The sequence below is a fragment of the Hipposideros armiger genome, unplaced genomic scaffold (genome assembly GCF_001890085.2).
Source record: "Hipposideros armiger isolate ML-2016 unplaced genomic scaffold, ASM189008v1 scaffold_406, whole genome shotgun sequence".
NCBI lineage: Eukaryota > Metazoa > Chordata > Mammalia > Chiroptera > Hipposideridae > Hipposideros > Hipposideros armiger.
Window position 1 is genome coordinate 1,607,982 of NW_017731756.1, and position 27,077 is coordinate 1,635,058.

General features: G+C 38.6%; 1 protein-coding gene across 2 annotated transcripts in view; it reads right to left on the reverse strand.

Moving 5' to 3' along the window:
• Positions 1-27,077, reverse strand: part of LIMS1 (LIM zinc finger domain containing 1) — a 161,443-nt gene that overhangs the window by 124,787 nt on the left and 9,579 nt on the right. Inside the window, exon 1 of one of the 2 annotated variants that reach the window (XM_019663837.1) lies at positions 1,591-1,613. The exons of the other annotated variant lie outside the window; for it this stretch is intronic. The gene's annotated coding sequence lies outside the window, so the exon portion shown is untranslated. Of the gene's footprint in view, positions 1-1,590; positions 1,614-27,077 lie in introns of those variants that run through there. 2 annotated transcript variants of the gene reach the window in all.

A 27,077-nucleotide genomic window follows, 5' to 3' on the forward strand; every position in this document is an offset into this window, starting at 1 on the left:
AAGTACAAACTGGTAGTTACAAAATAGTCACAGGGATGTAAAGTACAGCATAGGGAATATAGTCAATAATGTAATAACCATGTATGGTGTCAGGTGGGTACTAGACTTATCGGGGAGATCACTTTGTAAGTTATATAAATGTCTAACCACTATGTTGTACATCAGACACTAATATAATATTGAATGTCAACTGTAATTGAAAAATTAAAAAAGACAGGCTTAACACGTAAGTCCCATAGTAAAAAAAGCTACAGTTGCTCGAATCCTCCTTTGAAATAATTCTTCTACTGGCTTTGTAATAGGCCACCCCTAATACAACCAGTATTTAGATATAATATCAACATTTATCATCTTTCTGTATTTTATTACACTTTTGTAATTCCTGTACAAAAGTCACATTTTTCAGTAAAACCCTTTACTCACCTTTTTGAAAATTTAAGGGTCAGTGGTTCTTGGCCTGGAGGCAGGCTGTTGGTCAAATCTGTCTAAGCTCCAGAACAGATGGTAGCAAATGAGATACTCTCCCTCAGTAAATTTCAAGACAGTCTCTCAGCTGCCCCTCCATACATTGAAACAGCTCTCCTAAATAATATCCATAAGTCCATGCTTCTCTATCTGTATTTTCTTATCATACAGAATTATGTGCTAAATGCTCAAAAATAAAAGATGAGAATATTTGAAGATTTTAAATGTTTAAGATTCGCCATTTAAAACAGCCATTATTCCTACTTTTATCACTGCATTAATAAACATTTATGTAATATTATGTGAGACTGCTGTGTTCACTACAGAACGCTACTCCAATGTAAGATATTACATTTCTGTAAGAGTATCTATGGTTCCACTTTGGTCAAATCATGTAAATAATGTGCAATTATATACAAACATGTTTATTTTCAGAGATATTCACACTGTTGGAAAATAGCTCAACGAGAATATCTAGACTAGCAGAACTGTAGTTGAAAGGGGTTCAAAACCTTCCATAATTACTATCCACACTAATAAGACCTATAGAATCACTGTTATGAAGTATCTTGTTATTTCCATATAAGACGTAATATCCTCGAGGAGCCAGATGTATAAACTTTAAATATTTAGCTCTTAGTTTCTCCATCCTTAAAAAGATCTCCTTTCCTCTTTAGATAACCTTAAAAGGTTACCTAAAGAGACAACCTTTTGCTTTCTTGTTATTACCATTATTTATGAACATTGTGTGTTCTGTACTGCACTATAACCTTGAGGAAGGGTGCATAATATTTACATCCTTCACAATAAATAATACACAGGTACTGAATACTCACTGCAGAAAGGAAAGGAATAAAGATACAAATAAGGCTTCTATAACCCTATTTACGGCCCAGAGATTTTGCCAAGAAAATCAGACATTTGAAATGTTCAAATGACTTTGAGAAATGTTACCACACTAGTGAAACCCCCTCCTCCACAGCCACCAGCTAGCTACTCAGTGTGCCCATGGACTGAGTTTTTCTGCAGAGTCTGTTTTCTAGCTAGCCGAGGGCTAACACCACAGGTTGAAGGAACTCCGTGCCTCCCCATTCCCCTCCAGCGCCAGAACACAGAGCTGGGTACCGTCAGTCTGGTCCGTCTTCCTCACCGTCTGCCGCTCATGCCCACGGCCACTGCTGCTGGCCTCCGGAGCTCTCCCTTCTCCTGGCTCTGTCTCACTAGCTTTTCCTGTTCTCCCTGCTTCCCTGGATGGTTCCTCCGAGATACTGCTACCCCCACTGGGAACCAAGCCATCAGAGTAGACAGAACATACCGTCTTCGAGTCATTGGCTCTTTCCCTCTTCTGTGTCTGTTCGCTTCTGGGAGTTCACAGACTCATTAGTTTGCTATCGAAAAGGTTCCTCCCCCACCGCCAACCTGCCAGCAACTTCTGGATGCCAGAGACCCTGGGTTTCTGGAAAGTAGATCTCTTCAGAGCCAGAGAGAATATTGTATTACTGTAATGTTTTGATTTACTTTTCTCCACACAAACAAACATAAATAATGGTTCAACTCCATCTAAGTTGAGGAAACAAGTTCTCCATAATTCTTATAAACCTATCTTACAAGCAAAGGTGTATTACATATACCTTTCTCCATTTATGTAGCAGTAAAGAAGCTAAAAAATATTTTACATTATCTTTCCCCTAAATACCTATCCCCTCTACTATCACTCTCTCTCCTCTACCCTTAAAAAAACAGCATGATAGGGAAGGAGTCTCTTTGACAAATGATGCTGGGAAAATTGCATATACATATGCAAAAGGACAAAGTTGGATCCTTATATTAAACTATATACAAATATTAACTCATATCAAATTTATAAACTTTTGTGTATCAAAGGATATAATCATCAGGGTAAAAAGTTAACTACAGAATGAGAAAAAATATTCACAAATAATATATGTGATAAGGCGTTCATATTCAGAATATATAGAGAACTCAACAATAAAAAAATCAAATAACCCAACTAAAAAATAGGCAAAGCACTTAGAAATTTCTCCAAAGACGACATACAAATGGCCAAAAAGCATAAGAAAAGATGTTCAACATCACTAATCATCAGAGAAATGCAAATCACAACCACAATGAGATACCAACTCATAGCCATTAGGATGGCTATCAAAATAAAAACAAAAAAACCCAGAAAATAACAAGTGTTGGTGGAGATGTAGAGAAGCTAGAACCCTGGGTGTTGTTGGTGGGATTACAAAATGATGCAGCTGCTATGGAAAACAGTATGGCAATTTCACACAAAAAATTAAAAATAGAACTACATTATAATCCAGCAATCCCACTTCTAGGTATATATCCGAGAATTCAAAGCAGGGTCTCAGATATCTGAATACCCATGTTCATAGTAGCAGCACTGTTCACAATAGCCAAGAGGTGTAAGCAACCCAAACATCTATCAACCGATGAATGGATAAACAAAATGTGGTACATACATAGAACAGAATACTACGCAGCCTTAAAAGGAAGGAAATTCTGTCACATGGATGAACTCTGAGGACATTATGCTAAGTGAAACAAGCTAATCACAAAAGGACAAATGCTGTATGATGTCAACTTGTATGAGGCATCTAAAGTTGTGAAATTCATAAATGGAGAGAGGAGAATGGTGCTTACCAGGGGCTGAGGAGAGAGGGAAACGGGGAGTTGTTGTTTAATGGGCCTAGAGTTTCTGTTCTGCAAGATGAAAAAGTTCTGGAGATGTTTCATAACAGTGTAAACATACTTAACACTACTGAACTATATACACTTAAAAATGATTAAAGTGATAAATTGATGTTTTTTAACCACAATAAAAACAAACACAAAAAAACACCAAAAAACCAGCCCCCCGCATGATATATTTGAAAGAACATGAGTTTGAGTCTTACAGACCCAAGTTTGAACCCCAGTCAGGTCTGCCACTCACTGTGTGGCCTTGGGCAAGTTACCCTCTGAGAGTCAGTCTCCTCATCCATATAAATGAAGGCATTAATAATATATATCTTAAAAAGTTGATCTGACAATTAGATGAGAACTGCTGACACAGAAGACACTCACAGTTGGATTCTTTAATTCCACCACCAGAGACTGCATCACCATCGTCAAAGGTGCTAACTTGAATTAAAGGCTTACCGAGTCATGTACTGCTCTGGGGGGTCTCCAGGAATCCACATTTAATCCTCACAAGAAGGAAAGCAGACAGCATTGTAATCCCCACTTTGCTAATGAGGAAAGTGAAGCAGACAAGTGGCCTAGACTGCCCAGGCCCCTGAGGAAGGGATGGAGCCCCATAAACCCTGAAACACTATTTTTATCTCACATAGACATGAGACAGAAAATTCTAGCAATGTAGAAAATAAAACTGATGAGCATAAAAACACAAGGGAAAATAACATATAAAACAGACCAGGGGCCAGCCGAGTGGCGCGCTGGTTACGAGTTGGCTTGGGACGCCAGCTCTGAGCAGCAGGGCCCCAGTTTGGATCCCACGTGGAGGGCCAGTGACGCTGCGCCCTCTGCAGCTGGGGTGGTGAACAGCAGCTCGACCTGGGGTGGGCTGCTTTGGGTCACCTGCGACGGCGTAGGCTGCAGTGGGCTGCCGTGAGCTACCAGTGAGTGGCCAGCAGCCAGTGTGAGGGGCCAGCAGCTGGCATGAGCTGCCAAGAGCTGCTGTGAGCAGCCATCCAGTGGCCGGTGACCGATCTGTCTAGCCCGGGAAGAGCGCATTGATGGTGCCAACATGGGCCGGTGAGGCGCCATCCTCCACAGCTGCACTGAGGAACAGGGGGATAGCGGCTTGTCTGTTCCCCTTCCCCAATTCCCCAGCGCTGTTCCCTTCCCCCAATTCCCCAATAAAATCTTAAAAAAAAAAAAAACAGACCATAAGGACAGTGTCCCAAAGGTGAATTAAATGATCACCCAGGATTAAGAAAAATAAGTTGTTACATTTCCAATTTTCATTTCCAAAGCCTGGTTTAAAAGGCCATCTAATCTCACTGCCTATCTTTACAAAAAGTTAATTCCCTCTCTAAGCATTCATTTTCATATTCAGTGTTCTTTGGAGACAATTTTAACTCTACCTCACAATGCAGTTTAAATCCATTTACTTCTTATTTCTTGCTCCAACTAAGACAGAAAAGAGCTGGTTAACACCCTTTATGATTACTAAATGACTAAATTATGTGCTGACCATATTTCAACAGAGACTTTTGTTCCTACCAAATTTTAAAGCATCCACTTTAGTAATCTTGCCACAAATTTATTACTTTGGCTAAGCCCTACCATGACATCATCAGTGTAGCAACCTTATATTTCATCCCACTTCAACCACCATTGTGGAATGTATCCAAGGGACAAAAAAGTTACCTCTTAGCTTTTAACGGTACCCATAGTGAATAAGGCTGTTGAAAGAAGTGCTTCAGAGGTCAATTCAGTTATGGAGCAATTCTGGGTTTAGACAGAAATGGACTTGGAGGAACCTCAGAGATCATGTCCAGCACACATACATTCTGAAACCACAAGCTTCTTCTCTCTTAGAGGGCTGGAGCAGAGCTCTGGCCCTGCCTGTTCAGTAATCCTGGGGTGTGGGGCTGCACACAACATGCCCATTTTGGATGATTACAAAAGACAGGTTCCTTCAGGCTACACTGTGTTATCCACACCCTTATTTCTTTAATGGTGGTGTCATCTCTCACATCTATTTGACAACCCCAATTTCAGCTTCAGCCCTAACATAGCTGTAACCACCTGGTATACATTCCACTTCGACTTAATTGTGTGTTCAGTCTCAATATGTGCTAAGTCCTGAGCTAACAGGTTTATATGAGAAGCATACCATAATAGTAAAACGTAATTTTAAAATTAAATTTATTGGAGGTGACATTGGTTAATAACATTGTAAGTTTCAAGTGTACAATTCTTTAACTCTTCATCTGTATATTGCTCCGTGTGCTCACTACCCAAAGTATAGCCTCCTTCTATCACTATATATTTGACCCCTTTACCCTCTTCAACCTTCCCCAACCCTGCTTTCCCCTCTGGTAACCACCTGTTGTCTGTATTTATCAGTTTGTTTTGTTTGTTCGTTTGTTGCTTTCTGTTTTACATCCCACATGAGTAAAATCATATGGTTCTTGTCCTTTCCCTTCTGACTTACTTCACTTGGCTTGATACTCTCAAGATCCATCCATGTGGTCACAAATGGCAGTATTTCATCCTTTCTTATGGCTGAGTAATATGCCACATCTTTATCCAATCATCCATTGAAGGACACTTAGGTTGTTTCCATGTCTTGGCCACTGTGAATAATGCTGCAGTGAACATAGGGGTACATATATCTTTATGAATAAATGTTTTCAAGTTTTTCAGGTAGATACCCAGAAGAGAGATTGCTGGGTCATATGGTAGTTCTATTCTTAATTTTTTGAGGAACCTCCATACTGTTTTCCATAGCAGCTGCACCAATTTATATTCCCTCCAGCAGTGTATGAGGGCTCCTTTTTCTCCACAACCTCTCCAACACTTGTTATTTTTTATCTTGTTGATAACAGCCATTCTAACAGGTGTGAGGTGGTAGTTCATTGTGGTTTTGATTTGCATTTCCCTAATAGCTAGTGAAGTTGAGCATTTTTTCATGTATCTGTTGGCCATTTGTATGTCTTCTTGAGAGAAGAGTCTGTTCAGGTCCTCTGCCCATTTTTTAATTGGATTGTTTTGGTTTTTTGGTGTTGAGTTGTATGACTTCTTTATATATTTTGGATATTAGCCCTTTATAGGAGGTGTTGTTTGCAAATATTTTCTCCCATTCTGTTGGTTGCTTTTTTGTTTTGTTGATGGTTTCTTTTGCTGTGCAGAAGCTTTCTAGTTTAATGTAGTCCAATTCATTTATTTTTGCTTTTATTTCACATGCCTTTGGGGTCAAGTTCATAAGGTTCATAGGTTTAGTACCTATGTTTTTTTCTATGTATTTTATTGTCTCAGGTCTTGTATTTAAGTATTCAATCCATTTTGAGTTAACTTTAACTTTTCTGCATGGAGTAAAATAGCAGTTTAGTTTCACTCTTTTTTGCATGTGGCTCTCCAATTTTCCTAACACCATTTATTGAAGAAGCTTTCTATTCTCCATTGTATGTTTTTTGCTCCTTTAAGACTGGGTTTGAAAGCTACCAGCAGATGGTCCTTGAGCTTGAACTGCAACAGCAGCTCTTCCCTGGGTCTCCAGACTCCCAGCCTTATAAGATTATACAGATTTCATATTTGTGTGAGTCAATTCCTTAAAATCTCTCTTTCCCCACCCCCGCCACAAACACACACACACACACACACACACACACACCCATTAGCCTTGAACACAATGTTGGTAAAACCAGTGGTCATTTATCAAAGCATACGCAGACACACAGAAGGCATCATTCTGGCCGTACTAAAAGTATATTTCAGAGGGAAACATTGGTAAAAGGTTTTGTTTTTACTAGTTCGACAAATAAAACTCCTTTGTGGTGGGAGTAAGGGGGTGGGCTCCATTTGCTCACTGCTAAATCCCTACAACAGTCCCTGGTATAAAGTATTTGTAGAATGAATGACTATCAAATATTGTTTTTAAGGCTGATTTAGTGTCAAACCATTTTATAAATGTTTGACTATTTAACTGTTGATTAACTCACTGAAAAATTATAAAAGAACACACACACACACAGTGCTCACAAGTTCATGTTGAAGAAGACTCTTCAGACTCCACAGCAACCACATCACAGAATATGTTTAATTTCACATAGGTTTTGTTTAAGGGTAGAGCATAATACGATATTTTAAAAAGAAAAAAAATATTTTTTAAGTGTGAAGAATGTGATCCCTATGAAGAGATGCAATTTTGACAATTTCCTTTCAGAATTCTGAAGCTGTTTATAATGTAATACAAAACTAATACTGTGCTGCAAAACAGAAGTAATAGTTTGGAAGTTATTAAGATAGCTGATTGTAAGACCACAATTAGAAAGTTTTATTTTCTTATTCCTTATAGAACATAATTATACATCATAGACAATTAAAATCAACTCTGAGAAAGTTGATTTATAGACTAAGAAAGCAAAATAAACTTCTTCAATTACATGTAATGTGAATTACTCAAGAACAACATACTTTAGAAGTTACTTTCAAATGTTTTAACACTGCAGAGGACATTTAAAAATTCTCAGGGGCTGCTTCCAACATTCTCTAGACCAGTATTCCTAACAACCATAAGAGGCAATGATTATTACAATTACTCATATCCACAGCTTTCTGAAGAGGACTTTGCATGCAACTCTAAATTAAAGCCAATTACTCCATGCAGAATAACTTCTTGGAAGAGATGGTTAGCTCTCTGCTCAATCGATCCTGATATTGGGAACCAAGTGCTACATCAGTCATCGTGGAAGGATTTCTGCAGTGTTATTTTCCTATCCTTAAGTGTGTTCTTAAAAGTTTTTTCACAGTTGATGTAAAAGGATATTTGTCTCCAACATATTCTGCAGACTACACCAATGTGACTATCTCACATTTGAAAAAAAAAACAAACAAAAAACAGCCAGAACAGCAAAGACATTTTGAGTATTATAAAAATGCACACATGCTCTGGTGGGCTGATAGAATCTATCCTACAAATTCAAGGAAAGAAAAGGTAATCAATTTTAAATCTAGAATTACCTTTGAGGTAAGAATGAAGAAATAAAATAGAGTCACTATAGTCAAGTTGCTAAAGTACTAAAATCAAGTAAACTGAGAAATGAGGAAACAATTCAATTCTTGCCTCAACTAGTCTAAGAACTTACTTTTGAACTTTCCAGTTTTGTATCATGCCTGAAGATTATATAAATCCTATAGATAACTCTTTGAAAAACTTAGGAAAGAATGTTCATGTGATGAACTTAGGAAAGAATTTTCACATGTCCAGAATACCTGACATTCGTCATCCAGACAGCCTGACATCCATTATCCAAACCACCAAACATCTGTCAGATTACCATCTCGAATCAGTCCAGAAGCTAACAGTACAGGACTGATTCTTCTCAAGAATATACTTCTTACTAAAGAACACTCAGCTTTTCTTTCTGCTTTAGAACATTCTGGTATTACCTAGTTGTATTGATGATTTGCAAATCCCAAGATCCTTAAATAAGTTTTTATTTATTTTTAGTCAAAGCCTCCTTTTCTGTTTGGCTAACACCTTCCAGTATGTTTCAGAGATATTGCAAAAAGATTTGCCATAATGACTTTCTTCCTACTCCTGTACCTATAATTTTTAAGGTATCTAATAGTCCAAGGTTATTTCGGTTTGCTACAAAATGTTAATAGAACAATAAGATCTTGTAATTTAGATCTTAACTTCATTATACATTCAGCCTTGTGTTTTTCATAGGTCATAAAGACGTCATTGTGCTTATTAGTAGGAAATAAATCAATTTATTCTCAAACACACACACAAAGTTGGGTGCCTTGACATCAACAATCTCATGAATCATTTTATACTTAAATCTTTGAAACTTTAACTTACAGAAACTACCTATTCTCTTATTTCGAATAAGGAGGGTAACATATATGAATCTGATAGTGTGTTCAATGTGTTATAAAAGGGTCAGTTCATGAGTTCCATGTTAAAACTACTAAGCCTTATCAATGAAAAAAACTGTAGTCCCAAGAAACATGGGTCCATTTTGCAATCTATTTCTGAATATATAAGTAACAGTTTATTTTTTTAAAAGAGTCAAGTTTTCAATAGGTTGGCAGTTCCTCAAAAAGTTAAATATAAAATTACCGTATGATCCAGCAATTCCACTCCTAGGTATATACTCAAAAGAATTAAAAGTGGGGACTCAAACAGATACTTGTATACCAATGTTCACAGCAGCATTACTCATAATAGCCAAAAGGTAAAAATAACCCAAGAGTCCATTTCCAAATGGAAATAACCCATTTACCAACAGGTAAATGAATAAACAAAATGTAGTATATACAAACAATGGACTATTATTCAGCTATACAAGGAACACAATTCTGATACCAGCTACAACATGATGAACCTTGAGGACATTATGCTAAGTGAAATAAGCCAATTACACAAAGACAAATATTATATGATTCCACTTACATGAGGTAACTAGAGTAGTCAAATTCATAGAGAGAAAGTAGAATAGAGGTGCCTGGGGCTGGGAAAAGGTGGGAATGGAGAGTTATTGTTTAATGGGGACAGAGTTTCTGTTTGGAATGACAAAATAAAGTTCTGGAAATAGTGGTGATGGTTACACACATTGTTAAATGTGAACTTAATGCCACTGAACTGTACACTTAAAAATGGTTAAATGGTAAATTTTACATCATGTATGTTTTACCTACAGTAAATAAGGAAAAAACAAAAACATTAGAAATGAGAAATAAACTGGAAAAAAAGTCAAGTTTTTGAAGACTTTCCACTTCCATTATTTCATTATTATTATTTTCATTTTATAAATGAGGAAACTGAGGTCCAAACACCAAATTAGGGGCAAAGCATGGATCAGCACTCCAGCCAGCGGGCTCCACGGTCTAGCACACTCTGCGGCCTAGCATACAGTATTTCTGAGTGCAAGTCTGTCCTCTCTCAAGACAGCCTTCCAGTTCTTCTTACTTCTCTTATAGCTTTCTTCCTCCTACACCAACCTTCATCTCAACAATGTAATGAGCACCACAGGGTAAGAACATTATTCAAAAGACTAGGAGAAAACCTATAGCCACCTGAAAAAGTAGATCTTTTACAGGAAGATCAAGATATACAACACCTTGTTTATCTAGCATCCATTTCCACGTCTGAATGTATTAGGATGCTTTCAGCTCCGAGTAAGAAAAACCACCCAAAGTCAAAATGGCGTAAACCGTGAGAAAAGTTATCACACATATTCGGAAGACCAGAGGCAAGACACGATCCAAGCATAAAATAGAGCAGCAGCTCAAAGCCAGAATCAAAATCCAGGTTCCTTCCATCTTTCTGCTTGACAACTTCTGTGTCACAATCATGTCAAGACTGAGTCACTCATGGTCACGAGATTGCTGTCAGTGGTAATAAGAGCTACATCTTCATTATTTGAAGATTCATTATGATGATGATGATGATGATGATGAGGAGGAGGAGGAGGAGGAGGAGGAGGATGGTGATGAAGGGCATGCTTCATTTTTTTCCCCTCTCCTGTTGGATATGAGAAAATGTTTACCCAAAACAAAGAACAAGTCTTTCCTGATGACTGAGCCAACCTACCTCATGTAACTATCAACAGTCACCGAGGAAAGACCATGCTCTGACCAGCTTAGACAGAGGATGCATTCACAGAGCTGTCTAGGGATGCGGGGAAAATAACTGAAAAAAAAACCCAACAACTGTATTTTGTTATTAAGAAAAACAAGGGAAATGGATACTGACAGCCAACCAACAATGCTCAGTATACCAGTGCTTCTCAAACTTTAATATGCCTATGAATCCTTCAGAGAGATCTCATTAAAATGCAGACTCAGATTCAGTAGGTCTGGGGAAGGGCTCAAGATTCTGTATTTACAATTTGCAGGTAATGTTAATGAGGCTGATTCCCCTCTACAGACAGGAGCTACTCAACAATAATTGTGTATTCCTCACCTAAAGAACTCACCTCCTCTATTACCACAGTATCTGACAGCCTCCTCAAGTTGTCGGTCACACTGCATATTTGGTCAGGCTGGCTGCCAACTGGGCTCTGGATTTTGCAATCCAGCACACTCCTCTCTGCTGCAATGGCAGTGGATGTTGAGTACTGTAGGTGACAAATTATCCTAAGGCATCCAGAAACTAAGAGGCCTTTTACACAGAACACTTGGCAAAATAATCAATGGTGATGAATTAAAAATGTACTCTCGCTCTAATGGCAAGCGTTATGAATAACTTGCATTTATCATCCCCTCTGTATAACAGTTTCTACTTCTAGAATAAAGGAAGATACATTTCTTCAAAGAAAGGCTGACCTCTAGCAATACAAATCAAAGGACTCCATACTAAAAACTGAAGGAAGGGGTGACAGGTCCTTGGAGATCTAGAGGCACAGAGTGGAGCCGAGTTGGTCTGACTCGTTCCCAAAAAGAGGTAAAGGGCAGTTAAATGGCAACTGGATACACAGGAAACAAGCAGCAATGTCTCTCAAACTTTCCACAGGATCTCCATAACCATCTGACCCTGCCAGGAGCTGTCATTCCTCCCCCGCTTTCCTCTCCCCTCCTCAGGACAGGTAAAACCCTGTAAAACACCTGGCAATATTCTTGGTCTCAGAATAAACAGGTCAAAATTTTTGTCCCCCACTTCTGAATGGATTACCCAGAGGAAGTTTAATGGCATAGGAAATGCACAGGATTTAAATTCCAGGATCCAGGTCCCAATTTCAGTTCTGCCACTTTACTAACCAGCTATGTGCATAGACAAGTATTTTCTGTGTCTCAGTTTGTTCATCTGAGTTATGGGGATTAAATAAAATGGCATAGGAGAAAAGTCATTTGTAAATCATGAAACACCACAAATGTTTGTCATTATCATTCAAAGCTCTCCATATGAAGGGTGAGGAACCTCGGGTTTCCCCATGTTGCAGAGACCTCTGTACTTCTGAATATTCTGTACATTCATGTTGAAAATGATTTGGCCCATGACTCCTCCATGAATCCACAGCAGCAGATGTGGTACATGGCCGGAAGCCAGGTCCTTGGAGATTCTGGGAAGGCGGGGTTTGGTCTGCACTAGCCTGCAATTTTGGAATTTCCTGTTCCTTAGCAGTTTAGAACACAGATCAGGGTAGTTTACAAAGTGAGGGGTTCTTCTTTCTGGGCAGAGAGAATACCACCAAACTGTAAACTTGATGCAAACTGTCATTATTTCTAATGAAAGAGGACTGGTTAGTTCTCTATCAAGTCTCTTCCAGCTCTGCCATTTTGGGATTCTATTATCTTCAGCCTTGCCTCAGAGAAAGCTTAGCCCAGATCCCATTGCTATCAAAGTCTCTATTATCACAATCCCCACTTAATCCCGCCAAATATTAGCCATTGTCACCTGGCACTCCAAATTTATACATATAACAGTTAACAATGGCCATTTGCTTCGATCATGGAACAATGATTTTTAAAAGAACCAAAGGTCAAAGCACTCTTTTAAATGGCAGTGAGCCCCAGAGGGGTACTAATCTCTCTCTCAGAAGGAATTTACTTGCATTGAGTCAGGCTGAATCTGAGCAGAAACAGGAAATCTTGGACCTTACAAATTGTGTCTAGGAGAGCATTGGGGTTCACAATAGAAAGTAGTAGCCTAACTCTTTTTATGGTTTTCCCTTTAACAGCTTAGCAGCACCAGTAGTGATTTCTGATGCTCTGGCACCTTGTTCAGGGTCCACCTGATTAAACTTGGTTTATTTTTCAGTTAGATATGGCCATGACATAGAGGTCTCAGGTGAGTATTTTTCATTTTCTTCAATCTGCCTGTAAGCCTTACAAGCAGGAATGAATTTTTAAGGGTGTGTATAATGAATAAGTGTTCCTGAGATAAGCACTGAGGAAACTTTTTTGATGTTTATAGTTAGTTAAGTTGTAGAATTACAAGGTAGTGGCTTACATCAACACCATGCCAATCTAGTACCTCCTACAGTCAACGGCTTGGAAACATTTTTTAGTGTGAGGATGTTGCTTCTTAAAATACTATTTATTTTCTAAACCAGAACATCCTTACTATTCTCTTCCATTTTTTCAGACTAACAAAGTGTTCTCTACCCCACGCTTGATCACTACTTTTTCTAAAGTCCTACTACATTTCTATTCAGTATCAGATTACAGAACTTTTCCATCTGTCTGTCTCTGTCTCTCCTTCTAACACCCTTAAAAAATTACATACTGGAAATTCTTTGAAAGGAATCCACCTTAGCTATCTTTGCATACCCAACGGGGCACTGGATTAATAGAACTTGAATTACCTTTGTTTTTAAAAGAGATGAACCACAAATTAGGTAAAGCCCTTATAGTGGCATGCATTGTTTGGCCCTGACCCAACTCCCCTTTTCTAGAACTAACATTTCTGTTCCCCTTTGGTGAGACTGAAAAGGGAAGCCTTGACGTCCACCAGCCAAGGTTGGGCACATGACCAAATTAGGCCAGGCAGACTCTCTAGGCCACATATGGGAATCGTGAGCCAAATGACAGAAGCATGAAAAATAGCTGGAAAAGACTCATCCCGGGGGAAGACAATCTGACGAGACTGGGGCTAATATCCCTGTTCTTTCAAAGGCCTGAATAAGCAGTCTTCCTTTCATATATTTCACAGCCTTTCAGTAATTCCCTTTCTTGACTTAAGTTAGCCAGTATTGCTCTCTGTTGTTTGCAACCAAAAGAGCCCAATGGATAGACAGAGTTACTAAAGAGAACTCTGAACTACTCACATCCCTGCATGGCATATGTAATTCAGCTTTAAAAACTACAATAGAGGCCTTTCAGCCAAAACTGCTATCTTCCAATATTCACATAAATGACTGAAACAAGGGGAAATATTTGATCCAGATATGGATCTGGGGTCTTCTGAACACATGCAAAAATGACTGCTTTAGTATTTTATGGTCAAAAAAGGTGGCACGTTAGACATGAAAGAAATGGATACTTTCAAAAAAGAATGCCCCACAATTTTTTCTTTTTTATAAATTTTCAATTACAGTTGACATACAATATATTAGTTTCACGTGTACAACATAGTGATTAAACATTTATAAAACTTACAAAGTGATACCCCGAGAAGTCCTTGTACCCACCTAATACCATGTATAGTTATTACAATATTATTGACTATATTCCTTAATCTGTACTTTATATTCCCCTATTTAGTAACTGCGAATTTGTACTTCTTAATCTCTTCCCCTTTTTCACTCTGCCCCAACCCCACTCCCATCTGGCAACCATCAGTTTGTTCTCTGTATCTATGAGTTTCTGTTTTGCTTGTTCGTTTATTTTTTTAGATTCCACATATAAGTGAAATCATACGGTATTTACCTTTCTCTTTCTGACTTATTTCACTTAGCATAATACCCTATAAATCCATCCATGCTGTCGCAAATGGTAAGATTCCATTCTTTTTTATGACTAAGTAATATTCCATTGTATATATGTATATCTTCTTTATTCATTTGTCTTTTGATTGGAGCATTTAACCCATTTACATTTAAAGTAATTATTATTTTTTTTTTAAGATTTTTATTGGGGAATTGGGGGGATGGGAACAGCGCTGGGGAACTGGGGGAAGGGGAACAGACAAGTTGCTGTCATTTTGTTCTTCAGTCTAGTTGTGGAGGACATTGCTTCACTGGCCCAAGTTGGCACCATCATTGCACTCTTCCCGGGCAAGGCAGATCAGTCGCCGGCTTCTGGACCGCCGCTCACTGCGGCTGCTGGCCGCTCACGCTGGCTGCTGGCCACTCACACTGGCTGCTGGCTACACACGGTAGCCCATGGCAACCCACTGCCACAGGGGCTGCAGCCTACGCCATCGCAGGCGACTCTCGGCAGCCCAGCTCCAGGTTGAGCTGTTGTTCAGCATCTTAGCTGTAGAGGGCAGTGTCACTGGCCCTCATATGTGGGATCCGAACTGGGGCCCTCTGGCATCCCAAGCCAGTTCTTAACCATCGCGCCACTCAGCCGGCCCTTAAAGTAATTATTGATAGATATATAGATATTGCAATTTTATTATTCTCTGATTTTTTTTATTTTTATTTTTTGTAGTTCTTCTCTGTTCCTTTCTAGTTCTCTCGCTCTCTTGTATGTTGATGACTTTCTGTAGTGCTATATTTGGATTCCTTTCTCTTTGTTTTTTGTTTTCTCTTGTAGATTTTTGGTTCGTGGTAACCACGTGCTTCATACCTATATACCAAGCTATGTTATAGCAGTCTAATTTAAGTTGAAGGTCGTTTAAGGTCAAACACATTCTAAAATCACTACCATTTTTACTTAACACCCCCACATTTATGTTTTTGTCATTATTTATTTACTTCTTTTGTGTGTGTGCATATCCCTTAATTTACTGTTGTAATTACATATGATCTTCCTATTTTTTACTTTTAACCTTTGTACTAGCCTTATAGTTGGTAGATCTGCTTTATTGTGTGCTTACCTTTGTCAGTGAGCATTTTTTTTTCTTTGTGATACTTTCTTATTCATTTTTTTCCCCTCTTTTTCTTAAATAAGTCCCTCTAACATTTCTTGTAATACTGGTTTGGTGGTGATGAACTCCTTCAGCTTTTTTATGTCTGGGAAGCTCTTTATCTCTCTGTCAATTCTAAATGACAGCCTTGCTGTGTAGGGCAATCTTGGTTCTGGTCATTGCTTTTCATCACTTTGAATATTTTGGGCCAATCCCTCCTGGCCTGCAAAGTTTCTGTTGAGAAATCAGCTGACAGTCTTATGGGAGCGCCCTTGTATATAACTAAATGCTTTTCTCTTGCTGCTTTTAAGATTCTCTCTTTGTCTTTAACCTTTGGCATTTTACTTATGATGTGTCTTGGTGTGGGCCTCTTTGGGTTCACCTTACGTGGGACTTGCTATGCTTCCTGGACTTGTATGTCTATTTCCTTCTCCAAATTAGGAAACTTTTCAGTTATTATTTCTTCATATAGAGTTTTTGTTTGTTTGTTTGTTTGTTTGTTTGTTTGTTTGTTTGTTTTAGCTGAGCCGTCCTGCCGCCTGTTGGCAGCTCAGCAGCAGCTCAGCTCGGGCGGGCATCAAACTGCTGTTGCTCAGAGCTCTCACTCTTGAGCGAGCTCTTAACCATATAGAGTTTTAATCCTTTGCTCTCGCTCTTCTCCTTTAGGTACCCCTACAATAAGAATGTTGTTATGCTTGATGTTGTGCCAGAGGTCCCTTAAACTACCCTTATTTTTTCTTTTTGCTGTTCCAATGGCTATTTTCAGCTACCTTGCCTTCCAAATTGCTGATTTGATCCTCTGCTTCCTCTAATCTATTGTTGATTCCATCTAATATATTCTTCATTTCAGTTACCGTATTCTTCATTTCTGACTTGTTCTTTTTTGTTTCCTATCTCTTTGTTGAAGTTCTCACTGAGATAATCTATTCTCCCCCAATTTAACTGAGCATCCTTATTACCAGTGTTTTGAACTCTGCATCTTGTATAGTGCTTGTCTCCATTCTATTTTGTGCTTTTTCTGGAGTTCTGTCCTGTTCTTTCATTTGGGACATGTTTCCTTGTCTCCTCATTTTGGCTGCTTCCCTGTGGTTGTTTCTATGTATTAGGTAGAGCTGCTATACCTACCAATCTTGGCAGAGTGGCCTTATGTAGCCCATGTCCTATGGGGCCCAGTGGCACAATCTCCCTGTTCACCTAAGTCAGGTGCTCCAGGTGTGTTCCTTGTGTGGGTTATGTGTGCCCTCCTGTTGTAGTTGAGTCTTGATTGCTGTTGGCACATCAGTGGATGGGGCTGACCCTCAGGCTGATTGGCTGTGAGGACTGGCTGTGACTATAAGAGACAAGCTGTTTTGCGTAGGCTGACCCACAGAGCAGGATTCACTTTAGCGTGGCTCTAGTGTCTGCCGAGTCCACCCTTTGGGTATGTCATTTGTGGTGCTAATTGGGTGGTACTCTGGTGTGGTCTGAAGCCAGCCACCAGGTGTGTTGGTTCTGGGACTTCTTAGGAAGGGCTCCAGTGTAGGCCTAACTCAACTGCTGCCTTTGCCTAGCCCCGGGCCACCTGGTAAGAGCTACAAAGTGATCTGTGGTTGGTAGCAGCCTATACTGGGCTTGGGGGTGCCTGGGAGTGCTGATGCTCCTGAGGACAGCTACCACTAGTGCCAGGCTTGGGGCCACTTAGCAAGACGTACAGGGCACACTGAGGCTAGCTGCTGCTTGTTTAAGGTTTGTGGACCTTCGAGAGATTTTAGGGAAGTCCACAGCACAGGCCCAGGCTGGCTACTTGTACGGAGGTCTGGGCCAGATGCATGAATTGGGTAGGGCAGTGTAGTACTAGCACAAGAAAAGACATGAGGGGGCCGGCCGAGTGGCGCGTTGGTTAAGAGCTGGCTTGGGACGCCAGCTCTGAGCAGCAGGGCCCCGGTTCAGATCCCACATGAGGGCCAGTGACACTGCCCTCTACAGCTAAGATGGTGAACAACAGCTCGACCTGGAGCTGGGCTGCAGTGAGTCACCGGCGACGGTGTAGGCTGCAGCCCCTGCTGCAGTGGGCTGCCATAAGCTACCGTGAGTGGCTGGCAGCCAGAGTGAGTAGCCGGCAGCCGATGTGAGCTGCCTAGAGCCACCGTGAGCAGCTGTCCAGAGGCCAGCGACCAATCTGCCTCATTCGGGAAGAGTGCAATGATAATACCAACATGGGCCAGTGAAGCAACATCCTCCACAACTAGACTGAAGAACAAAAGGACAGCAACTTGTCTGTTCCCCTGCCCTGATTTCTCAACGCTGTTTCCCTTCCCCAATTCTCCAATTAAAAAAAAAAATCTTTAAAAAAAGAAAAGACATGTGGAGCAATAGAGGAATAACTGAATCAGCAAAAGACAGGCTACGTATAAAGAAAATGGGAAAGGCTGGATGCCTGGTCCAGGAGAGTCTCAAGGTGATGATTACTGAGTAATACCAGAAGGTTTATCCCATTCAACATTTATAGGCTATCTATCCTGTGTAAGAGTTTATGTTAGGGACTTAGACATAAAAAACATATAATGTCTCACGTGACTCACAGCCTAAAAGGGTACAACAGATATGTATAAGCCAAGTAAAATATAATGTGGTAGCTACTCTACCAATAGTGTGAATAAAGTACCAAACAATTGCAGAGAAAATAACTATTAATTTTGTACTGGGGCAAAAGGAATTTGGAGCATTATCACCTAATTTTGCCTTACTGGAGAAAAACTCGTTCCTTTTCCCGTTCACAATACAGAGACATGACAAACAATCACAGTTCTCAACACTGCCCAAATTACTTCCATGAAGCTGTGCTGGAGTAGAACACAAATATCTGCTAAGAAGACAACCTTAACTAGCTAGCAGAAGACCTTTTTTCTGATTGCTTTTAAGCAAATCAACACTACACTTCGAGTTAACACAACAAAGGATAATTCTGGTCAATTTTACCAAAAGAGTTCCACCTGGAATTTTTATTGATAGCATTAAAGCTATGTATTAATATGAAAAATTGAAGACGTTTCCAAGAAGAAAATGTTAATGTTTGAGCTAAAAGATTTAATCCATTCACTTGGAAGCTTCATTGATCCAGAATGTAGCATCTTCCCATGTCATACAACTGTTCCTGCACTAATTCCTAAGGAAGAAAAGAAATACTTCTACAGTATTACTGCAATTATGTATAGTTGAAATAACCCTTCAAGTCTAATTTAATGATAATTGAAAGGTACCCTATTAGCATTTACTCACATATAATTTTATAGCAATATTTAAAGACATATACTTCACTAAACCAAAAAAAAAAAACAACCAAAAAAACTCATGTATCTAAATAAAATATACTGCATCATGATTCATTTGACACGTATTTACTGTCTATTATGTGCTATGCATTGTTATATGGGCATGGGACACATACATATCCTAAAAAGCATAAGTAGGTTTTTCTAGGACAATGCTATATACTCTTAGAAATTAACCTCTTTATCAAATTTGTCTAAAAACTCCTACCTCTTATTTAGACTTTCATCCCGTTTGTTTAACTAATCTCTAGCGATGTTTTCTCCTGGAAAGCATGATTAACCCTGACTGAGCAAAAGAAATGTTCATTTTAAATAGTTCCCAAGCAAAAGAAATGTTCATTTCTAAATAGTTCCCAAGCTCTGTATCCTTGGAGTTCCCATCACCATCTCAATCAACCCTCATTTGTTGCTGTCTTCACATTCCAGAACTTATCGCCACCACTTCCTTCATAGAAAACATTCTAAATGAACAAACATATCAGAAAGCGATGTGAGTGTTTCATTATTTTAGTTTAAGGGGCATGCTTCACCATTTCAAAATCTACATTTTATTCCAAAGAAAGAACTATACTGTCAGCAATCCACTAAAGCTCAAGGGAATCAGTGTATTCTCATGTGAGTCCATGACCTCAAACTGTGATATTTTGGACATTTTCCCACACATTCTCTGAATGAGAAAATTTCAAAGTAGTGAATGAATATTTGTTTTGTTCTAAAATTTCCCATTAGAATAACAGATGCATTCAACTCAAGCCTGAGGAATCAGGCTAAATTTTAACCAATATTCATATAATTTAGCTTCTAGGACATTCAAAAAATAAATCCAAAGTGGATAGATGGCATAATTCAAAATGCCAAAGGTCCCTTTTTTAATTATTAGCACATGTCATTTTTATCTGACTGCTTCTGCATTTGTCTCTGTGAGCACAAGACTGAGAGAACTACTAACAGAGGGGGCAAGCAACCACTGGGAGCCAGCAGGTCACTCTAACCTTTGCTGAAGATTCTCACAACATCATGTTCTAAGGATTTGAAAAGACAAGACATCTCAACCTCATCAAATTCCACCTCTCCCCGACACTGTCCTTCAGTGATGAAGTGTAGAACACTGGCAATTTCCACAAAAGTCCTGCCTGGTCGTCCACCACCCTGGAATGGGACTTAGCTACTTCCCATCAACTTAAAGTTCAACTACACTACCAGTAAGTGTAGAAGCATGCCCGTCTTTTGATGAAATCAAAAGCTAACTCCTACACTGTAATCCAAAGGGTGAGGAAAAAACTTTACTCAAAATTTTATTAAATAACTTCAAAATACAAGTTCACATAATGAAGCCCATCATCCTTTCTTCTTATCATGTGATGAAATCAGAACTCTAAATCAGTCATTTCATTTCCTCAGTCACACGGACATCATTACAATCCGGAAGGCAACTACTGAAAAAGATAAAGTTATAATTCAAATACAAGCACCGTTAGGAAATTTTGTTTTCCATTAAAAAATGGACATTTTTAATACCCAAATGATTTACAGGTGCTTTTTAAAAGTCTCCATAAGCCATGCAAAAAAGTGAAACTGGACCATCTTCTTACACCACATACAAGAATAAATTCAATATGGATTAAAGAGTTAAATGTGAGACCCAAAACCATAAAACTCCCAGAAGAAAACATAGGAAGTAAACTCTCAGACATTACCCTTAGTGATATTTTTACTGACATAGCTTCTCAGGCAAGGGAAACCAAAGAAAAAATAAACAAATGGGACTACATCAAACTAAAAAGATTTTTCACAGCAAAAGAAACCATCAACAAAATGAAAAGACAACCTACTGCTTGGGAGAACGTATTTGCCAATAATACACCTGATAAGGGGGGTAATATCCAAAATTTATTTAAAAACTCATACAGTGCAACACCAGAAAAAACAAATAATCCAATTAAAAAATGGCCAGAGGACATGAATAGACATTTCTCCAAAGAGGCCATACAGACAGCCAATAGACAAATGAAAAAATGCTCAATGCCACTAATCATCAGAGAAATGCAAATAAAAACCACAATGAGATACCACCTCACTCATGTCAGAATGGCTATCATCAATAAATCAACAAACAAGTGTTGGCGAGGATGTGGAGAAAAGAGAGCACTCATGCACTTTTGGTGGGATTGCAAATTGGTGCGGCCACTAAGGAAAACAGTATGGAGGTCCACCAAAAAATTAAAAATAGAGCTCCCTTATGGCCCAGCAACTCCACTCCTGGGTATTTATCCAAAGAAATCCAAAACACTAATTCGAAAAAATATGTGCACCCCTGTTTACTGTGGCACAATTCATAATAGGCAGGATATGAAACAACCAAGATGCCCATCAATACATAATTGGATACACCAATTGTACATTTATACAATGCAATATTACTGTGCCATAAAAAACAATGAAATCTTATCATATGCAACCACATGGATGGATCTAGAGATTATTATGCTAAGTGAAATAAGTCAGGCTGAGAAAGACAAATACGTACCATATAATCTCACTTATATGTGGAATTTAAGGAACAGAATAAATGAGCAAACAAAACAGAAACAGACTCATAGATAAGAGAACAAACTGATGGTTGCTAGATGGGAGGGTGGTTGAAAGCATGGGTGAGAAAAGTGAAGGGATTAAGAAGTATGAAATGGTAGTCATAAAATAGTCACGGGGATGTAAAATACAGTACAGGGAATATAGTCAATAATGTAAAAACTATGTATGATATCAGATGGGTACTAGATGTATCAGGGGATCACTTCATAAATTGTATAAATGCCTAACCACTATGCTATACATCTGAAACTAATATAAAATAATATTGAATATCAACTATAATTAAATATATATGTATATATAGTCACGGGATGCAAAGTACAGCATAGGGACTATAGTCAATGGTATTGTAATAACTATGAACGGTGTCCATGAGTAGTAGACTTGTTGGGGTTATCACTTTGTGAGGGATGTAAATGTCTAATCATTATGTTATTTTGTATACCTGAAACTAATAATAATAAGAAGGAGAATATGTAGGTTCTACATGTTGGATAGATAATTCATTTTTCCATTATATTAAATATTTTTATTGTAAAAAAAAAAAAGTCCCCGTAAGCAACTTACTTTGTTGTCCTTTAGAGAGATTCTTTTCTTTCATATCTTTCATTGCACAACATTTTACACTCTACATGATATTTAACAGGGAACTATTTATACAACTAACTGCCTTAAACAAGGGTCACCCAAATTAGAGACAGGTTTGCTAAGTAATAGCTTAGGCTCTGCTAGTTCAGCCATAACTGGCACAACCAGTATATCCTCTGATGGCATGGCAATAGGCCAATAAACAGGGATCCCTAGTAGTGAGCAGGAAGTTATGCACACTTCCCTGGGCTTCCCAGAAGTAGCAGATGCTAACCAGAGGGCCTCATAATACAAAAGCAACATCCTCTCCAAGAGTTAGGAGGCAGCCTGAGAGCGAGGGGAAAAACACTGGTCCAAATGAGAAAATACAGGATCTCAACTCTAAAGAATGTATTTTTCTGAGCTGAGAAAACAACATATTTTTCTCATGTCAGTATTATATGAAAGTGATAGATGGTAAGGCAACACATACATTATCCAGTAGGAGTAGGGAACTGGACAGTGTTATATGATGTTTGTAATCTGTCAGGTTATACCAATGGGTTACTAAGTAGTCAACGAAGGGGGAGCGTCTCTTTTTAGAAGTATTGCAGCTAAGAGATGAAATGTCTTAAAAATCAAAATTAGAATATCCCCATTTTGCAAGCCCCTAATGAATTAATGATCTAGATTGAAAGTCTGAAAAATATGGCCACAGGCCAAACTGACCCGTTACCTGTTGTTGTATAGCCTGTGAGCTAAAAGAGTTCTTACATTTTCCCATTTATAATTCTTCATTTTTCCATTTTTAGTAACAACAAACATAATAATAGCAAATAGACGAGTGCTTAATGTGCTGGGCACTATTCTAAATGTTTTATACAGTAATTTGTTTCAATCTATGACAACTGTACGAGATGAGTATTATTATCTTCATTTTATACACTAGGCAAGGAGAAGTTAGGCAATTATTAACAGATCAGAAGCTGGGATATGAGCATAGGCAGATTAGCTCCAGTCAGCGCCCTTAATCTCTGCATGTGCTGTTTCTCATCTGTAGTATCTTATCAGTAATACACAAGGCTTTCATTTCAGTAAGGTGGAACTGCTAACGGTACACTCATTCCCATGGGCCTGGCACCCTCTGTGGAAAAACCGTTATCCTTAGAGTCAAGTTACTAGAATTCAAGCTCCAGCTCCTCCTTACGCCAGCTTTGCACCAAGTACATCTTCTAAATTTCCAAATTTCCAATTCTTAACGTGACAATAAGGATGTTCATATTTATTCTGTCTAACTCATACATTTACTTAGTGAGCACCTAATATGTGCCAAGCATTGTTCCTAGACCTTGGAACACAAAGGTGAATGCAGTAAAATAATTTCTTTAAAGAACATCAGCACCTAAAGTGCAGATATAGGAAAATAGCCCCTTATGTACCATGTGACAGGTTTCCCATCATAGGAGTTACTGTGTATTACTGGAGTAGAAAGAAAGGATTGCATAGTATTTCTCTGAGTGAGCAAGAGGGGAATGTAATATCAGGAGAAACATCATGAAAAAAATGATCCTTAAAATGAATCTTGAAAAAAAAAGAATCTTAAAAGATTAGGAATACCTCACATGGCACAAAATGTTGGGGAAACAGGATATGTAAAAACAAGAAGAGAAAAGAAAAAAGATACGTCCTAATTTCAAACAGTTCTAAAAATGTAGAACACACAACTTGTGGGCAATTTGGGGCAGGGGTGGGCGAACCCCCACCACTTATGAAGCTGGAAAGGTAGGGATTGGGACAAGGCAAAACATGTTATAAATCCCAAAGAGAGAGAGAGATAATCATTCCTAAGGACCCAAGTCATTAATGACAGTCATTTCCTCAGCTGATATACCAGCACATGCACAGCTCTGGACAATCACAGAATGTGGAAGCCTTTTAAACCTGTCAGAACCTCTGAAAAGATCATTCCTGTGCTCTACCCCAGAAGCACCTTAGATGCAATTATGAACTTCCTTACCCCTTTCCATCCAAAATTTCAAACTTCAAACACTCTAGTTCTCAACTAGATGCTCTGCATCTAGAGAAGCCAGCCTGTGTTGCTGACAGAGCTTAGAAGAATCTGAGAGTTCTAAAGCGTCCTTAAAAAATGACTTTCAGCCCTTCCCTTTTGGAGATGTGAGGGTCCAACAGAGAGTCTGGATTACTCAGATAATTGCTTCAATTTTCTATTCCACTTTGCTTTTGGTAAATGAGGCAGGAAATAAACAGCTCAATGATTTAATTCAAGTGTCTTACAAATGCACTTATTCTCCCTACCCTAATTCACTCTCCACTTCACTCCTGGAGAATTTTAGTGAAAATTAGTAATATACATTGTCTGGAAAAATTACACTGGTGTAATAAGTCTATTTAATTTTCAATGGGGCACAAGTGAGAAGAAGACAGTTGTTGCCCTTTTAGGGAAATACGCAATTTTTTTTAATTAATGTTCTCAAATCACTGTAGAATCACACACAGTTCTAACAAACAATACAGAGATCCCATGTACACTTTACCCAGTTTCTTCCAATGTAACATCTTACAAAACTATAGTACAAGATCACAAACTTCATATTGACTTAGAGTACATTCTATCACAGGATCCCTCATGCAGTTTTTCACACCCAAACCTTACTTCCCTCCCACCTCTGCCCCCAACCCCACCGCCTCTTAACCCCTGGCAACCACTAATATGTTTTCCATCTCTATAATTTTGTTATTTAGAGATTATAAATTGAACCACACAGTATGTGGACTTCAGAGGTTGGTTTTTTTCATTCAGTATAATGCCCTTGTGATCCATCCAAGTTATTGCAAATAACTCCTTTTCATTCCTATTTATTGCTGAAGAGTATTCCATGCGATGGATGTGCTACACTTGATCCAACCACTTACCAGACAAAGGACATCTGGGCTGTTTCTAGTATTTGCGTATTAAGAATAAACTTGCTTTCTGAATGTTAAACCAGTCTTGCATACCTGGTTATGATAAATCCCAGTTTGTTATGATGTATAATTCTTTTTATACTTTTTTGGGATTCAATCTGTTAATGTTTTGTAGAGGATTTTTGCATCTAAGCTCATGAGAGATACTGGTCTGCAGTTTCCTTTTCTTGTAATGCCTTTGTCTGGTTTTGGTATTAAGATAATGCTAGCCTCATAGAATAGGGGAAATTTTCAACCATTACTTTCTCTAGTACTTTTTTACTCCACCTTCTTTCTCCTCTCCTTTTAGGGTTCCAATGACACAAATATTAGCTCTTTTGTTATAGTTTCATGGTTCCCTGAGGCTTTGTTCTTTTTTGTCTCTAGTCTCTTTTCCCTCTGTTGTTCATCATACCGGGTAATTTCTATTATTTTATCTTCCAGTTCCCTTATTCTGTCCTCCGTCCTCTCCAGCTGAATCCATCCACTGTTTATCCCATTCACTAAGCTTTTTATTTTGCTCATTTTTTTCAGTTGCAGAATCTCCATTTGGATCTTCTTTATATCTTCTATTTATTTGCCAAGGCTTTCTATTTCTTCATTTGTTTCAAGCATCTTCACAATTGCTCACTGATACATTTTTATCATGACTGTTTTAAAACCTGTCAGGTAATTCTAACATTTCTGTCATCTTGGTGTTGGTATCAACTTATTGTCTTTTTTATTCACTTTAAGATCTTCCTGGTTCTTGATAAGACAAATGATATTCAAATGAAACCTGGATATTTTCATATTATGTTATGAGACTGGATCATATCTGAACTTTCTGTTTTAACTTACTTTCTCTGATAGCTCTCTGGCAAGGGAGCTCCCTCATTACTGCCAGATGGAGGTAGGTGTTCCACTTGGCCTCTGTAGAACCCAAGAGGGGGTCTCCTTGTTACTTCTGGGCCAGAATCAGTTCTAGTTCCCTGTATCATCTTCACTGACACTATAGTTATGGAGGGGGCCAGTAACTGTGGCCACCAATTTTTCTGGACGTTTGGTTGGAATAGAGCATTTATTGTCTTGACATTTTTCTTGTCTTGTTAGAGTGTATCTTTCCTGGTCCTTTGGCTAGAGAGACAAGTCTTTTGTTGTATTTTGTTTTATTTTGTTTTCTGTCTGCACCTGTTGGCATTTCCAGGCTGCCAGATACTTCAGCTGTAAGTCTGGAATATAGAAGGTAAAAAGAAAATCCAAAGAGCTCACCAACCTGTTGTTCAAAACCCAGATAACTCATCACCCTGTTGTTCATCAGGTACTATGATTCTCAGATAGTATGCCTTCTTTCTTCCACATTTCAGTCTTATGTTTGCTTTATAAATAATGTCCAGTGTTTTGGTTGTACTTAGTGGAAAGAGTAGAAAGATGTACGTCTGATCCATCTTCCCTAAGTCCCTATTTTAAATGTTGGGAAAATATCAAGAGAATAATATTTTGTGATGTGAAGATTATATGAAATTCAAATATCACTGTCTATAATTAGAATGTTATTAGAACATAGTCATTTACTTACATACTGTCTATGGCTGCTTTTATGCTACAAAAGTCCAGTTGCACAGTTGTGACAGAGACCCTATGGCCCACCAAGCTGAAAATATTTACTATCTGGCCCATTACAGAACAAGTTTGCCAACCTCTGATCTAGGGCACGGATCATCAACAGCTGCTGAAATCATAAGAACAGACACAACCATCCACCATGTACCTCCTGATGGAAGAACCCAACACAATCTGTCATGTAGTCATGGGGGTCACACCTGAATTTTATCAGACTTCTACATCAGCAGTTTCCCAGGAGGAAACTAGAGGTCAAAACTATTTTTGTAACAACATTACAATGTTACAGTATATTTGCCTTTTTTACTCATTCTCTTACAAGTACACAGTGAAGTGTGCCAGAAGGCAGATGATAT